This window comes from Alnus glutinosa, chromosome 2 (genome assembly GCF_958979055.1).
Source record: "Alnus glutinosa chromosome 2, dhAlnGlut1.1, whole genome shotgun sequence".
NCBI classification, from domain to species: domain Eukaryota; kingdom Viridiplantae; phylum Streptophyta; class Magnoliopsida; order Fagales; family Betulaceae; genus Alnus; species Alnus glutinosa.
In genome coordinates this window covers 20,279,719-20,285,778 of record NC_084887.1, presented here as the reverse complement: position 1 = coordinate 20,285,778, position 6,060 = coordinate 20,279,719, and positions in this window count along the sequence as shown.

Genomic DNA, 6,060 nt, shown 5'->3' with positions numbered 1-6,060 from the left:
TGCGCACCAGATCTTCCTCTCCCACCAAACCCTAGCCCTCCAAAAAAGAAATTTTAAAAACAAAACCTTCCAGAAATCCCTAATTGACAACCTCCAACTTCACGAAGCTCCCATACAAACAAACCCTAACCCACCAACAGATCTCGAAATTGAGACCGCCCCAGGTGAAGAGTAGTAGCCGGAAGAAGCTCACTGAAGCTTCACTGAGAGAAGACGAAGTCGAGCTTCTCTCTCTCTCTCTCGTTTTGTGTGGTGGGGTTGAGATTTTTGGTGTGGAAGATAGGGATTGGGCGCCGAGCTTTTTTCTCCGCTTGGAGTCTTCGGTGAGGGCGTGGTTTGGTCAAGGATATGAACAAAATGGAGAAGTAATAATTGCGATGGATGAGACTTTTATATTGGAAAATGAGAGAGTGAGAGAGATTGGGACGTGGGGTCCTCGTATTTGTCAGAAGCAATACAGCAAGGGGACACGTCGACTCCCCCGTCACTGGTTATTTTTGGACACGAGTCAACTTTCGTCCAAGGGATGAAAAGTAAAAACAGTTTTGGCTTTATCTAGGTAAAACAAACTTCACTTCCATGTCTCCACTTCAGGATACACATTACACCGCTGTTGCATTATTTGTTTCTTAACTTTTTGTATGTTTTCTTTTTAAGTTTTTACGGCTTGTTATGTATAGAGGTGGGCAAAATATTTGATTACTGTCTACGGATTGCTTATTGACTGTCACCGAATCGTTATTGATCACCTACCGACTCTATCAATTAATTTCGGTTCGGTAATCGATATAAAATTTTGTTCTGACAATCAGTTCGGAACCAAACCGAACCATCATTTAATTGACCGATTAACTGAGTTAACACAAACGAAACGAAGTCGATCGGTTTTTTTTTAAAAAAAAAAAAACCAAAACAACGTCGTTTCATTACAATTGAAACGACCTAGTTTTGAAAGACTATATATTCATCTCTTCGAAGTCGACACAGCGGCCTACCACCCCCTCCCCCTCAGAAACTGACGAAAATGAATGATTCATTGCTGCATTGGTTTGGTTACAAGGTTGGTGAAGTTGGCCTTGCTGGAATCAAGAGAAAAAAAGACTGGAAATCTGAAATCAAGTACCTTTCCTTTAAAATAAGCATATAATGATATAATGATATACAACGTCCCCTTGATATACAGCTTCTGACTTCGATCTGTTGCATCTAGTTATATGGTAAGTCAAACAGGTTTAATTTTCCCATGATTTGTTGTTTTTACAATAAAAACTTTGTATTTGTTGTTTCGACTTAACCAACCGCCTACCAACTAACTAAACCGACTAAACCGCTTTAATCGAGAATTTCGAAAATATAGTTTGTCGGAATGAAGCCAGTTAACCGAACCGAACCAAAAACCAACTTAACCGAATCGACCAAACCGGTGCCCACCCCTAGTTCTGCAACTAATTTTAGTGTCTTATGCCCTTACAAATTTTACATTGGCAACTTTTTTTCTTACTCCTTTCATTTTGAAGTTTCTCTTCGAGGATATAGAATAGATGGTTGCAATAGATCGTGTTATTATTTTGCCTTTGTTTTGCTTATCTGAAATTTTCTTTTGCTTTGGTTTGCTATTGTGATTTTATTTTCGAAAAACTTCACTTAATCTCTTAAACTTTTATCATTTTTACAATATATTCCCTAAAGTTCAAAAACTCTTAATTTAGTGTACTGAACTTGACAAATTTTGTAATCTGACCCCTTCGTTAGGATTTTCTGTTAAATCCTAACTGAGGGGTCGAAATTTTCCAAAATACCGTTGTATTTTCTCGAACTTTTTTTTTTTTTTGGTTGATTCACTTTCTTTGAGAATTTAATTGAATGGTAATTTTTGTAATTTCATAAAATTTACAAAAGTATAATGGTCATTTCACAATTTGACCGTCTAATTTAACCCAAACCCTAACGAGGGAGGTGAGATTGAGAATTTTTTAAATTAAGAGTTTTTTAATTAACTTTGAGAGGAGATTACAAAAGCGATGAAAGTTAAAAGGGGTTAAGTAAAGTTTCCTGTTTTATTTTCACTCATTTATTAAAAAAATAAAACGTACATTTGGTATGCGAAATAAACCCCGTGAAATAGAATAGCTATTCCATTATTAGATAAGTTTTTTAGCCCAAAAATTAATATGTATTCTATAATAATAACTACTTCCCAAAATAAAAATTATGGATAACTTCACTTAAGGGTACAAAACTTTCACCATTTTTTAAAAAAGATACATAAACTTCAAAACGTCTCAATTAGGAGTCTTCCGTTAAGATTTTTCATTAAATCCTATCAAAATTCTAAAATACCCCTCTTTTTTTATAGGAAAAAAAAAAGAAAAAAAAAATTGTTAGGATTTAGGTGTTAGTTAGAATTTAATTGAATTTGCAAAAAAAACTCATGCCTGAATCTTTAAAAATTTTGACAATTTTTTATTTTTTTTTTAAAAAAAAAACACACACACACAAGGGTTGATAGGATTAAACGGAAAATCCTAACGGAGGACCCCTAATTGAGACTTTCCGAAAAAAATTGAGACGTTTTGAAGTTCAGGTATATTCTTTCAAAAATGGTGAAAGTTCAGTACGCTTAAGTGAAGTTCTCCCTAAAAATTATTATTCTTCTAAAAAAAAAAAAAAAAAGAAAGAGAGAAATAACTATTCATTTTCGGGAAGAATAAACACATTGATTAAACTTCTCACAAAACCCATTGTTTCTTGTTGGTTCTTTACAACTCTTATTTTCTTCGCAAAACAGTAATGTATATTTGCTGATTGAATTTGTTAGTCCATTTTCTTTTCTGGTACTTAAGGATAGCATAAATGAATAATCCATGCATTCTTTAGAAATTAATTGTTCTAAGTGCTAAGATAAATCAATAAAAGGCCTTTTGGACCGAGCTTTGGGTTTCAGCGAGTAGAAGCATCTCCAGCAGTTGGAAGTATTTTATCTAGTAAAAAAAAACATTTTTCTATTTTACCTATTCATTTTTTCATACAAACTCTAGAAGATTCTTTATTTCATTCTCTATTTTATTTAAATATTATTTTCAGAGAGAGAGAGAGAGTAGAGAGAAAAAAATATTAAAAAATTGGGACACTGTACTACAGTGAGTAGCAACTTAATTATTGCTATTCACTTAGCAAAAAATGTATTTTACCTACTCTAGACTAATCTGTTGGACTTGGAGAAGAAAATGAGCTCATAATTTTTTTTTTTAGAAAATGATGAATATCATTTATAAGATTAAACCTCTTGCTTAGCAAGTACCACACATTGAATAAAGAAAGGGCATTGCTCAATCAAAACATTATCTAACCTTTGAGATAGAGCAAACTTGGCCAAACAATGAGCCACGTTATTAGCTACCCTAAGAACATGTTTAACTCTCTTAGAAGAAAAACAATTAAGCTTGATTTTGGTATCCTCAATTAGTTGGCCATAAGCACTCCAGCAATGGTCTTCTCTATTAAAGGTAAAGACTACAATCATAGAATCCCCCTCAAAAGATACTTTTTGAGACCCTAACACACAACACAACTCCACAGACTGCCAAGCCGCCCAAGATTCGGCCATTGTTGGATGGTCTATACCTGGAACAGCACGAGCCAAAGAAGCCACCACCCTACCATGATCATCCCTCACCACCACCTCAACACCTGTGAGGGGCTTAGTCCATTTTTGGCAATCATCTTCACTGAATCGAGTTACATGGTGCGAGGAGGAATGAGCTTGGGCGTAGGACTCCATAACATCTTGGGCTTGTTGGATCACGTGAGAAGGGGGAGAGATCTGACCTTCAAAAACCCATTTGTTTCTCCTCATCCACAGCAAGCCAGCTATTGTCATAGCTTCAACAAATTCAACCACCTGTGATTTGTCCAAAAGGTGCCAAACTGCTACTGAAGATGGACATCTCCATAAAATATGGCCTATGGATTCTGTTTCTGTAGTGCACCAGGGACAAAGGGGGTCAAACACTATTCTCTTGTGGAAGAGATTGACTTTTGTAGGTAGAATGTTTTGACACATTTTCCATATAAAAATTTTCAACACAGTCGGTCCTAGGATGGACTAGATCTTCCTTCACGGAGTGCTATCCTCTGCCACCTTTGAAGACTCGCTTTCTGCTGAACTACGCCGCTGCTTCTTCGTGTGATAAGCACTTTTAACGGTAAAGAAGTCATGACTAGTCCCTTGCCAAATCAGCTTGTTTGGGTTTCGAAGAGGACTTAGAGGGATGCCACAAATAAGGTCTACCTCCCTCGGATCAAAAATAGACCTGATGAGAGAAATATTCCACCAATCCGTACCCAAATCAATTAGATCATTGTCACGTGCATTCCCATCCAACCCCCTAACCGGGGTGTGAATCTTATGTGAAAAGGAAGAAGGAAGCCATTTATCGCCCCAGATTTTAATGCTTTCCTCGACCGTTACCAACCCTCCTCAAAAGACCATCCTCCAAAACCTCTCTAGCTTGACAGATGCTTCGCCAAGCATAGGACAAACGCCTCCCCAAATTAGCCGATAAGAAGGAACCCGAGGGGAAGTGCTTTTCCTTTAAAATTCTAGCTACCAAAGAATTTGGATCTTGAAGGATTCGCCAACTTTGTTTAGCAAGCAAGGCAAGGTTGAACACTTCTAGATCTTTAAAGCCCATACCCCCATGTTGCTTCATAATAGTTAAACCTTTTAGCTACTCTGCTGAAAATGCTCTTATAAGTTAGTTGTAATTGCTTATGAAATCAGGAAATTGGTCGTCAAGTGTGTTTATGGACTCAGTTTCAGATCAATTAATTCGTTTGGTTGATAAGCAAGTCTCTTATTAGAGGAAGCCAAATAACTAATGATAATTAAAAAGTGTCAATTTAGGCGTTGGTCAATATTTAACGGAATTTGCAAAAATACTCATGCCTTAATCTTTGAAATCTTTTTATATATATTTTTTTTTAAAAAAAATAATATGGGTATTTTGAAAATTTTGACAGAATTTAACGAAAAATCCTAACAGATGGGTGAAATTGAAAAAAATTGAAAGATGAATGCACTAAATTGACACTTTTTAAAGTTTAATGGTTTTGATTACAAAAGTGATGAAAGATCAAGAGTGGTAAGTTAAGTTTTCTTAAAAAAAAAAAAAAAGAGGGGGTTAAAATTTGATTTAAAAAAAAAAAAAATTATATGAGTATTTAAAAAAAATTCAAAAACATTTTGAAGTTGGGAATGATTAAAGCCTGCCAAACCTCTTAATAGTTCCGCCCCCAATTGAAGTAAAACATGCTTTACACGAATTGCACCAAAATCGCGTAGCTGAAGGAACTGTAAAAAGCTTGAGAATTGCCATGTGTGAATCACCACTGCCATTTGAAACATATACCAATGCCCGATAAGCTTCCCAATATAGAAAAATCAAGAGAATTTGGTATTGATGTCCTATGCACAAACTCACAATTCCATTGCTAGCATGTCAAGAACCCTATCTACAAATAATATGTGGATGGGCAACCCAACACTTTAATATATCCATACAATGGAATATCTACTTGTTAAAACCCCATTTACCCTTAATAAGTGTAATACCTCAATTATTATATAGGGTTAATTGAGCTTTTGAATGGTTAATGGGTTTGATAAGGTTCGTTAGGGATCGTTAGAAGTGAGAATTTTGATTTTTTCTCCAGACCGAATATTCAAAATGGGATAATTGAAAGTTCAAGTCAAACCCTAATGCCAAATGTTCAATGAAAGAGGCCTGAGATCGAATGAGAACGTTCAACATTATAGTCCGAACGTTCGAACTTTTTTCATTTACCGGTATATTAGAAAGTACAGCCCACGTGTTTGGCATATATGTATGTTAGGTCGTACACCGAATGTTGCCGGAAACCCTAATAGTACACGAATGTTTGACAGTTAGCTCCACCGTTCGACAGGTGGTAGTACTGTGAAAAACACTTCATCCTTATCCTGAGCCCCTTGATCCCCTATAAATACCCCACCCCACGCCCCTTTCACCTTCATTCTGC